The sequence below is a fragment of the Capra hircus genome, unplaced genomic scaffold (assembly GCF_001704415.2).
Source record: "Capra hircus breed San Clemente unplaced genomic scaffold, ASM170441v1, whole genome shotgun sequence".
Classification (NCBI taxonomy): Eukaryota; Metazoa; Chordata; class Mammalia; order Artiodactyla; family Bovidae; genus Capra; species Capra hircus.
The window spans coordinates 160,464-173,150 of NW_017189729.1; the positions used below are offsets into that span (position 1 = coordinate 160,464).

Sequence of the window (12,687 nt, forward strand, 5' to 3'; positions counted from 1 at the left end):
AGAAAACAAGAATGATTTATAAATACAAACTTCGATTCATAAATGTGACCTTTACAAAATGTATTTCCATTCATTACCAATGCATAACAGACATTCCCACTGGCCAATGAATTTATAAATGCTATCTTAGGAAACTCCGAGAGTTTACTTTAATTGCTACTCACTTAGTAAGTGTTCATTAACATTTCACTGAATGTACTTATATTCGCATTTACAAGTTAACCTCTTTATTTTATATAATAGATATTCTCTCTGGTATGTCAAAAGGGCATCAGGCAAAACAACTAGATTAGGGCATTGGATAATTTTCATTACTTTCACTCTTTCACTAAAAACAAAAGCCTCTAATCCCCAGACATGTGGCCCAAATTTTCCTACACTCTATGGATCCAATATCTAGATAAAGGGGCCTCAGGAGTGAGGTTAAGGTTGACAATATCAAGTCATGGGAGGAGAGGGTCAAGTTCCACAGTGCTAATATTAAGGAAATAAAAGAGGACACAGTTCAATTGATTTATATCAGCAAAAAATAGATAAGTAGGTTCTGGCAAACAATGGCCCAGAGGCTTCTAGCCCCCCTCCATTATCCACAGTTTGAAAAGGAGGTGTTACAGATGCTTCAGATGCAAGACGATCAGCTCAGCAAGACAACCACTGAACACTGACCACCTTAGGTTGAATCTATCTGATACAAAAATTTTGCAAATACTTCATATGAAAGGCATAGCCAGTCAATCGGCACATGAATTGCCCCCACATTAATTGAGTCATTCAAGGGAAAAACCTGCTACAAAAATAATTGAAAAATAATGTATACTATTACATTCCATCTAAATTGCTACTATTTTAACCCATATTTTATTTCTTATTCTGTGATACAATTTATCCACTTTTTCCCTTAGGAATAAAATACACAACCTCGCAAACCATTTATATTAGTAAAATGAAAAGGTGACCTTTTTAAATTTAATAAAAATGTATAGAAATATTCTTTCAATATGCTAAGACTTATGAACGACTGCATCTTTCATTTCTTGAGGTTATTCTTTCCCTTTAGGATTCACTTTTTAATCTACCCATATTTCTCAGATACAAAAAAAATATGAAATGTGATCTGACCTTATTAAATTTTTCTGAAAATATATTTCATTTCTAATTTAAGTTACAGGCATGAAAATAGCAGTAACATTATGTATTAAATTTTCCAAAATGGACTTAAGATTTGGAAGAAATTTTTGATGTTTGCAAAAAAGACCATGAGCTCTAAATAACTATAAAAGTTTTCCCCTTAGTTATGTTTATCATCCTGGAGGGATTATATTAAATTCTAGATTATCTGTGTTATTGAGCGGAAAAGTGATTGAAATGCAAAGTTAAATCTGATATTTTATTCTTGCTCCAGGGATTTTTTTTTCTTTTCCTACCCTTATCTGTCTAGTGGAGAAGCAAACAGAGAAACAGACAAAAGGCAGACAAGTAAGATGGAAGACAGTATGTGAGATTATCCTATATCTTTATAGCACTACCTCTGCAATGAAACAAACAACTTGTCCATAATGAAATAACTGGGCAAGTACTGGCTAGAGATGGGGTATGTGTGTATATGAAAAATTATATTACATCATGAGAAACGCTGGACTGAATGAAGCACAAGCTAGAATCAAGATTGCCCAGAGAATATTAATAACCTCAGATATGAAGATGATACCACCCTATGGCAGAAAGCGAAGAAGAACTAAAGAGCTTCTTGATGAAAGTGAAAGAGGAGAGTGAAAAATTTGGCTTAAAGTTCAACATTCAGAAAACGAAGATCACGGCATCCAGTCCCATTACTTTATGGCAAATAGATGGGGAAACAGTGACAGACTTTATTTTGGGGGGCTTCAAAATCACTACAGATGGTGACTGCAGCCATGAAACTAAAAGACACTTGCTCCTTGGAAAAAAAGCTATTACCAACCTAGACAGCTTACAAAAAAGCAGACATTACTTTACAGACCAATATCTGTCTAGTCAAAGCTATGGTTTTTCTAGCAGCCATTTAAGGATGTGAGAGTTGGACTATAAAAAAAAGCTGAGGAAAAGGATAAGAAAGCTGTGGTACATATACACAATGGAAGATTACTCAGCCATTAAAAAGAATACACTTGAATCAGTTCTACTGAGGTGGATGAAACTGGAGCCTATTATACAGAGTGAGATAAGCCAGGAAGAAAAACACCAATACAGTATACTAACACATATATATGGAATTTAGAAAAGTGGTAACAATAACCCTGTATGTGAGACAGCAAAAGAGACACAGATGTATTGAACAGTCTTTTGGACTCTGTGGGAGAGGGAGAGGGTGGGATGATTTGGGAGAATGGCATTGAAACATGTATAATATCATATATGAAACGAATCACCAGTCCAGGTTCGATGCATGATACTGGATGCTTGGGGCTGATGCACTGGAACGACCCAGAGGGATAGTACGAGGAGGGAGGAGAGAGGGGGGTTCAGGATGGGGAACATGTGTATACCTGTGGCAGATTCATGTTGATGTATGGCAAAACCACTACAATATTTAAAGTAATTAGCCTCCAATTAAAATGAATAAATTTTTAAAAATAGAGGAAAAACAAAACAAAAAAAAAAGCTGAAAGTGAAGTCGCTCAGTCATGTCTGACTCTTTGCGACCCCACGGACTGTTGTCTATCAGGCTCCTCTGTCCATGGGATTTTCCAGGCAAGAGTGCTGGAGTGGATTGCCATTTCCTTCTCCAGGGGATCTTCCCGAGCCAGGAATCGAACCTGGGTCTCCCGCATTGCAGGCAGACGCTTTACCGTCTGAGCCACTAGGGAAGCCCCAGCCCACCACCTCCCCCCCAAAAAAAAGCTGAGCACCAAAGATTTAATGCTTTTGAACTGTGGTGTTGGAAAAGACTCTTGAGAGCCCCTTGGACAGCAAGGAAATTGAACCAGTCCATCCTAAAGGAAATCAGTCCTGAATATTCATTGGAAGGAATGATGCTGAAGCTGAAACTCCAATACTCTGGCCACCCGATGCGAAGAACTGATTCATTTGAAAAGACCCTGATGCTGGGAAATATTGAAGGTGGGAGGAGAAGGGGACGACAGAGAATGAGATGGTTGGATGGCATCACCAACTCAATGGACATCAGTTTGAGTAAACTGCGGGAGTTGGTGATGGAGAGAGAGGCCTGGCAGGCTGCAGTCCATGGGGTTGCAAAGAGTCAGACACAACTGAGTGACTAAACTGAACTGAAAGTCGTTCAGTCGTGTCCAAGTCTTTGTGACCCCATGGACTATATAACACATGAAATTTTCCAGGCCAGAATACTGGAGTGGGTAGCCTTTCTCTTCTCCAGGGGACCTTCCCAACCCAGGGATCAAACCCAGGTCTCCCACATTGCAGCCAGATTATATACCAGCTGAGCCACAAGGAAATACTACAATGGGTAGCCTATCGTGTCTGACTCTTTGCAACCCCATGGACTATACAACCTATGGAATTCTCCAGGCCAGAATACTGGAGTGAGTAGCCTATCCCTTCTCCAGAGGATCTTCCCAACCCAGAAATCAAACCAGGGTCTCCTGCACCATAGGCAGATTCTTTACCAACTGAGCTATCAGGGAGATGGGGCATTTCTTTTAAAATTTACCAAATTCTTTATAGTGATTAATCATCGCCTAACACTCAAAAGTTCCTCTTTTTTGCCCAAAAATGCAAGCATTAACTGCCTTATGACCCAGCAATCCCACTGCTGGGCATACACACCGAGGAAACCAGAATTGAAAGAGACACATATACCCCAATGTTCATCGCAGCACTGTTTATAATAGCCAGGACATGGAAGCAACCTAGATGTCCATCAGCAGATGAATGGATAAGAAAGCTGTGGTACATATACACAATGGAGTATTCCTCAGCCATTAAAAAGAATACATTTGAATCAGTTCTAATGAGGTGGATGAAACCAGAGCCTATTATACAGAGTGAAGTAAGCCAGAAAGAAAAACACCAATACAGTATACTAACACATATATATGGAATTTAGAAAGATGGTAACAATAACCCTGTATGTGAGACAGCAAACGAGACAGATGTATAGAACAGTCTTTTCGACTCTGTGGGAGAGGAGGAGGGTGGGATGATTTGGGAGAATGGCATTGAAACATGTATAATGTCATATATGAAACAAATCGCCAGTCCAGGTTTGATGCATGATACTGGATGCTTGGGGCTGGTGCACTAAGACGACCCAGGGGGATGGTATGGGGAGGGAGGAGGGAGAGGGGTTCAGGATGGGGAACACGTGTATACCTGTGGTGGATTCATGTTGATGTATGGCAAAACCAATACAATATTGTAAAGTAAATAACCTCCAATTAAAATAAATAAATTTATTTTTTTTTTTTAAAAAGAGTGTAAGCACCAGGGTCAGGACTTCTTGCCTGAAATCTTAGAGCAAATGTATATGGCAGATTTTTTTCTTGGGAAAATCACATTACCATCCCCCATACTAGTGGTATAATATCTTGATCTATAACATTAGAATAACAACAGTACCCATCTCACATAGTTGTACAAATTAAATGAGATGGTGTGTGTGTATAGTACAGTATTGGACATTCAAATTATTCAATACGTGTTATCTATTATTTTATAAATATAATCTCAAATAAATTTAGTATTATTGATCTATTTGTTTTTTTAATAATAATTCTTGGACTAAAATCAGACATTTCTTTTTTTCTATTTTATAAACTAAGGGGTATAAATGTTAACTCAAGGAAGCCTGGGTTCTAATAAATAATCAAGTTAATATGTGACCAAGTTTCACTTCTTTTTTTGAATTTTGCCTATTTACATGCATATTTCCACTTAACAAACATATATTTAGCAACTATTAAAGGTGATATATAATGTTAGCCACTGGCAGGGAGGGGAGATGGCAGGGAATAAAACAAACTTGGATCACAAACAGCCCATAAACTTGGGTGAGAAGAAAGCAATTATTACATTATTCAGTATAGCTGTAAAGAATCATTATCACAGAGGCCAAATTTAAATGGTATGGAGAACATATTCTAATATAATCAAGTAACAATTGTATTTTCTTGCATTTTGTAAATTCAGTACAGTACATCCTATCAGCATCCTATCAGTAGGAATGACCTGGTATGTCCTCAAAAAGTAATTTGAGAGCAAGAAAGGAAGTCTGCTTTGCATACCAATGTGTTTCTGATTTATAGGGTTAACCAAACATTGTAATCATTATATTCAGTACAGTTCAGTTCAGTTGCTCAGTCATGTCTGACTCTTTGCAACCTCATGAATTGCAGCATGCCAGGCCTCCCTGTCCATCACCAACTCCCGGAGTTCACTCAAACTCACGTTCATCAAGTCAGTGATGCCATCTAGCCATCTCATCCTCTGTCGTCCCCTTCTCCTCCTGCCCCCAATCCCTCCCAACATCAGAGTCTTTTCCAATGAATCAACTCCTCACATGAGGTGGCCAAAGTATTGGAGTTTCAGCTTTAGCATCAGTCCTTCCAAGGAACACCCAGGACTGATCTCCTTAGCACCCATATTTTTGCAATATATTGCTTTTTCACAGGTAAGCATTTGGTCCTGAATATTTCAGTCCTTTGGCTCATTAGGACTATAGAGTAAAAGATGAAATTCATTTTGGGTGAAAAATTTGTTTAGTCCTAACATTCCTGGGTGGCAACCAGGCATCCTATCAGCATTCATAAACATATGGACTATTACTTCTCTAGCACAGTAGTTTCCATTAATTTATTATACTTTTATGTAGTAAAGATCCAATATCTCTTTCATAGCCTGTCAGAACAGCAACAAATGATAGCAATCATAATGCTAAAAATTACAGCATAACATAAATATTTATCTAATTTGGAGTTTGTAATTTTGAAACTAAGTGAATTAGCTCTATGCTACATAAAGTGAGTGAATGAACGAATAAATGAATACCAGTCCAGCAATTTAATTTCCAGATCAGCAGCCACAATTTCGATATTCCCCAAAAGATGTCACTGTACTGAATGTGCCAGCAGACTAGATCAAGACACATGTAATTTTTCATACTTGACAATGACTCTGCTGATTGGGCTACTTCTTATGCATATAAATGTGGTTATAGAAATGGATGTGAAGCTGGTAATGTTTTCAACACAGTTTAGATGATTCACTTTTTCTTTCTATTATGTTCATAGCCTCTGCCCTCAGGATCTTTCACATTCTATATACTGTTTCTTAGTTTGTGGTCTTCTTGGCACTTATTTCAGATATAGACTGCTCAATATTTACATATGTTGCCTACCCTTGATTTGCCTCAAATGTGGAAAAAGGTCAATTGAGATGTATTTAGGAGTATTTGGAAATTGGCAGGCAGCAAATACCCAACAGTGAGAAAATGAGGAATCAAATGCATTCTCTAAAATACTATGACAAAAAAAAATCAAATAATGTCATATTCAAACAGAGAATTTTTAGAAAGATATGAGTATATTATAGCTAAATACATTATTTTATAATTTCTTAGGTTGAAAAAAAATGGGATTGCTTTATGACCATAATTTCACAATCAATTATTTTTTAATAAATCATTTTGCTGTTTCTTAAACTTCCCAAGTCAAGTTGTAAATGGAAAGCCTTTTTTTTTTTTCAGATGTATCAACTGTCTTTATGTCATGGCCATATAATTTTAAGTCAGATTTCCCAAACAATAATAATAATAGTAATGGCTGACTATTATTGACTGTTTATTATATCAGACACTATGCTAAGTTATTTATATGCATAATGTCATTTAATTCTTACATCACACTTATTAGGCCAATAGTATTGTTACCTTCTTTTTAAAGGTAAGGAAAGTCATGTACAGAAAAGAAAATAAAATAGGCTCACAGTCATAGAAATAGTTATATAACATCTTTGTGTGCCTACATCTAAATGCATTCACTCAGTATTCAATATAGCAGCTTTCACCTTTCTGTCATTGTAAAAGCACTAAATATGGACTCAGAAAAGTTATATTTCTATTCTGATTCTACTGCTAATTCCATACACTTGTATGCATGCTAAGTCACTTCAGCCATGCTCAACTCTTTGCAACCCTATGGACTGCAGACCATCTGGCTCCTCTGTCCATGGGGTTCTCCAGGCAAGAATACTGGAATGGGTTGACACGCCCTTCTCCAGGGTATCTTTCCAACCCAGGGATCGAACCCCCATCTCTTTCTTGCATTGGCAGGCTGGTTCTTTACCAACAGCACCACCTGGGAAGCCCTCCATATTCAAGCATACAATTTCATAGTCTATGACTCAGTCACATTATCAGCAAAAATGTTAAGATAAATACTCCACTCTGTCTACCTCAAAAGATTTAATATGTTAATAGTCATCAAAATTTTTTAAAATTTATATGGTACTATGTATGCTTGAGACTAATCATCATCAATAAGAAAATGGGAGGGAGTGGTCCTAAGATGGTGGAGGAATAGGATGGGGAGACCACTTTCTCCCCCACAAATTCCTTGAAAGATCATTTGAATGCTGAGCAAATACATCAAAACAACTTGTGAATGCTGGCAGAGGACACCAGGCAACCAGAACAGCAGCTCATTCTCCTTGAAAGGAGGTAGGACAAAATACAAAACACAAGAAGAGAGACAAAAGAGTTAGGTATGGAGACCCATCCTGGGGAGGGAGTCGTGAAGGAGGAAAAGTTTCCAAACACCAGGAAACCCTCTCACAAGCAGGTCTGTGAGGAATTCTGGAATCTCAGAGGGCAAGATAAATGAGAGGGAAAACACACACACACACACACACACACACACACACACACACTACACACCAAGACGCCACTCCCAGTGGAGAGGTAGCCAGGACACTTGTGTCCACCAGCAGAGAGCAGGGGTGGAACAAGGAGATTCGAGCTGCAAGCTTAGGGTGCAGACTGGGCCTGAATGCCCTGAGGACAATCTGAGGTAGCTAAAGTGAGATAGTAATCAAAACTGTGAAATAGCCAGAGAGAGAAAAAGAGAGAGAAAACCTTCCTGCAAAAAGCTCTGAGGCACAGCCTAGCCTGCTCACAGAACAAAGGACTGAGCAAATATCAAAGGAGAGCTAGCTGGCTGCGGAAGGCCCCTCCTCCTGCCAGAGGCAGACAGGTAGGCGGGCTACAGTCAGAGCCAGAAGATGACAGGTCATCTTGGCCCTAGAGACGGCATCCTCCACCAAACTGTGAGCAGGCTCCCAGTTACTAACCAAGTTTTCCTGGGATTCTGGATGGTTGACATCCACCAGGAGGGTCACAGTCAGAGATCAGGTCTGCAGAGGAGACACATGGCACATCTGAGACGGCACTCTCGCACCGCACCCAGAAAACCGAGGGACTGGGACCGGGGAGGTGATAAGATGCACCACACACCTGGAAGAGTGCTTGCCAAGAACGTGGTCACATGAGCTCCTCAGACGTGGGAAGGGCACAAAATGCAGGCCCAACAGAGTTAGTGCCTTTGTGGAGTACCCGAGAAAAGGAACCTGAACGGCTTAGACCAGGGAAGAGCATGCAACCCAGGGCCCACTTTAGACATTTCCCCTGCAGAGGAACCTGGAGCCTGAGCAGTGCAGAATGGGAAAGCACACAAGCCATGAGTGGGGGCAAACCCAGTGTGGCCCAGACATTGCAAGCACTACCCGCACATGCCAGCGATATTTTTTTGCAGTGTTCCTCCCTCCCCACAGCACAACTGAACAAGTGAGCCTAAATAAGTGATCTCCTACACCCCCTTGTGTCAGGGCGGAAATTAGACACTGAAGAGACTTGCAAACAGAGGAAGCCAAAATAAACAAAGAAGAAGGAACTGCTCTGGAAGTGACAGGTGCAACAGATTAAAACCCTGTAGTTATCATTGACTACATTGGAAGGGGCCTATAGACCTTGAGAAGAAATACAAGCTGGAACAAGGAACTATTTGAAACTGAACTGACCCCACACTGCCTTCAACAACTCCAGAGAAATTTCTAGACACATCTTACTGTTATTATTTTTTAATTTTTAATTATTTTTAAATTTTTAAGTTCTTTACTACTCTTTTAATTTTCATTTTCATAACATAATATTGCCTTCCAAAAACATCCTATTTATAAAGCAAATTTCATATATATATATATTTTATAATTTTTGTGACTTTCTTTTTTTTAAATCTTGTATTTTTGAGAGTCTAACCTCTACTATAGATTTTTAATTTTTTGATTTTTGGTTTTTGTTATTAATTTTGTACCTTTATGAATCCAATCTTCAGTACCCATTTTTATTTAGGAGTGTTATTACTGGCTTTATTGCTCTCTCTCACCCTTCTGACTCTCCTTTTTCTCCCCCAGGTCACCTCTATCTCTTCCCTCCCCATTCCCTTCTATACCCAACTCTGTGAATCTCTTTGGGTGTTCTGAGCTGTGGAGAACACTTAGGGAACTGATTGCTGGCTAGATCTCTCTTTCTCCTTTTGACTCCCCCTCTTCTCCTCCTGTTCACCTCTATCTCCTTCCTCCCTCTTCTCTTCTCTATGTAAATCTGTGAACTTCTCTGAGTGTTCAAGACTGTGGAGAACACATAGGGAATTGATTACTGGCTAGATTGCTCTCTTTCCTTTTGATTCCCCCTCTTCCCCCCCTGGTTACATCTATCTCCCTCCTCCTTATTTTTTTCTCCATGTAACTCTGTGAACCCCTCTGGGTGTCCGTTGCTGTACAGAATCTTTTTTCACCATTAATCTAGATGTTTTATCATCAATTCTGTATGGATGTAGAAGTTTTGAGGTTACCGTAAGAATAAGACTGAAAGCCAGAGGCAGGAGGCTTAAATCCAAAATTTGAGAACTCAGAAAACTCCTGACTCCAGGGAACATTAATTGACAAGAGCTCATCCAAAAGCCTCCTTACCTACACTGAAACCAAGCTCCACTCAAGAGGCAACAAGTTTCAGAGCAAGACATACCAAACTAATTCTTCCACAATGCCAAAACATAACTGTGAGCATTAAAATACAGGTGGCTAAAAGTCATATGAAACCCATAGAAAGCTCAAAACTCACTACTGGACACTTCATTGCACTCGAGACAGAAGAGACCAGCTCCACCCACCAGAAGACCAATACAAGCTTCCCTAACCAGGAAACTTTAACAAGTCACTCGTCCAAACCCACTCAGAGGGAGCAACTTCCACAATAAAGAACCACAAACTACCAACATACAGAAAGGCCACCCCAAACACAACAATCTAAACAAGATGAAAAGGCAGAGAAATATTTACCAAGTAAAGGACCATGATAAATGCCCACCAAACCAAACTAAAGAGGAGGAGATAGGGAGTCTACATGAAAAAGAATTCAGAATAATGAGGGTAAAAATGATCCAAAATCTTGAAAACAAACAGATAAATAGTCTGGAGACAAGGATTGAGAAGATGCAAAAAATGTTTAACAGGGACCTAGAAGAAATAAATAAGAGCCAATCAATAATGAATAATGCAAAAACAGAGATCAAAAGCACTCTAGAGGGAACCAACAGTAGAATAACTGAGGCAGAAGATAGGATAAGTGAGGAGGAATATAGAATGGTGGAAATAAATGTAGCAGAGATAACAAAAGAAAAAAAAATAATTAAAAGAAATGAGGACAACCTGAGACACCTCTGGGACAATGTTAAATGCCCCAACATTTGAATCATAGGAGTCCCAGAAGAAGAAGACAAAAAGAAAGGCCACAAGAAAATACTTGAGGAGATAATAGTTGAAAATTTCCCTAAAGTGGGGAAGGAAATAGCCACCCAAGTCAAAGGAACCCAAGTTAAAGAAACCCAAACAGGATAAACCCAAGGCAAAACACCAGAAGACACATGTTTATCAAATTAATGAAGATCAAACACAAAGAGCAAATACTAAAAGCATCAAGGGGAAAACAACAAATAGTACACAAGGGGATTCCCATAAGGATAACAGCTGATATTTCAACAGAAACTCTTCAGGCCAGAAGAGAATGGCAGGACATAGTTAAAGTGATGAAAGAGAAAAACCTACAATCTAGATTACTGTACCCAGCAAAGATGCCATTCAAATATGAAAGGGAAATCAAAAGCTTTACAGACAAGTGAAAGCCGAGAGAATTGAGCACCACCAAACCAGCTCTTCAACAAATGCTAAAGGATCTTCTCTAGATAGGAAACACAGAAAAGGTGTATAAACTCGAACGCAAAACAACAAAGTAATTGGCAACAGGATCATACTTATCAATAACTACCTTAAATGGAAATGGGATGAATGTCCCAACCAAAAGTCAAAGACTGGCTGAATGGATACAAAAATAAGACCCCTATATATGCTGTCTACAAAGACCCAATGCAAAACAAGCGATACATACAGATTGAACGTCAAGAGCTGGAATAAGATATTTCAGGCAAATGGAGACAAAAAGAAAGCAGGAGTAGCAATACCCATTTCAGATAGAATAGACTTTGAAATAAAGGCCGTAAAAAGAGACAAAGAAGAACACTACATAATGATCAAAGGATCAGTCCAAGGAGATATAACAATTATAAATATATATGCACCCAACATTAGGAGCACCACAATATAAAAGGCAAAAGCTAATGAGTATGAAAGGGGAAATTAACAGTAACATGATAAGAGTGGGAGACTTTAATGCCCCACTCATACCTATGGATAGATCAACTAAACAGAAAATTAACAAGGAAACACAAACTTTAAATGATATAATGTACCAATTAGACCTAATTTATATCTACAGGAAAATCACCCCAAAACAATGAATTATTCAAGTGAATATGAAATCTTCTTCAGGATACATCACAGTCTAAAGATGGCAGAGGAATAGGATGGGGAAACCACTTTCTCCCCAACAAATTCATCAAAAGAACATTTAAACCCTGAGTAAATTCCACAAAACAACTTCTGAATGCCAGAAGAGGACATCAGGCACCCAGAAAAGCAGCTCATTGTCTTTGAAAGGAGGAAGGAAAAAATATAAAAGACAAAAAGAGAGACAAAAGAGGTACGGACGGAGCTCCATCCCAGGAAGGCAGTCTTAAAAAGAGATAAGTTTCCAAACACCAGGAAACACTCTCACTGCCGAGTCTGTGGCAAGCCTTGGAACCACACAGGGCAACATAACTGGGAGGGAAAACAAATAAATAATTAAAACCCACAGATTGCATGCCCAACGGTAACTCCCCCAGCAGAGAGCAATGCAGAAGCCTGCACCCACCACTAGCAAGTGGGGGCTGGGCAGGGAGGCGTGGGCTGCATTGCTTAGAGTAAGGACCAGGCCTGAATGCCCTGAGGGCAATCTGAGGGAATTAACTTGGGCTAGCAAACCAGACTGTGGGATAGCTACTAAGTAACAAAGCCCTAAGTTAAGACACCGCCAGGCCCCTCCGAGAACAAATGACTGAGCAGAGCTAAAGCTATGACACAGTCCAGCCTACTCAGAACAAAAAAACTGAACAGAGGTAGCCAGCTGCAGATCATTCCCCCCCCCCCCCCAACACACACACACCGGTGACAGGCAGCCAGAGCCAGAATGGGGCAATGCAGCCCCAGAGAGGCATTATCTACCAAACTGCAAGCAGGCTTCTT

At 39.4% G+C, this 12,687-nt stretch overlaps 1 non-coding gene across 1 annotated transcript; it reads right to left on the reverse strand.

The window, feature by feature from the left end:
* Positions 1–2,774: 2,774 nt before the first annotated feature.
* On the reverse strand, positions 2,775–2,846 carry TRNAC-GCA. The gene has a single exon. It is a non-coding gene; the product is annotated as a tRNA-Cys (tRNA).
* Positions 2,847–12,687: the final 9,841 nt, after the last annotated feature.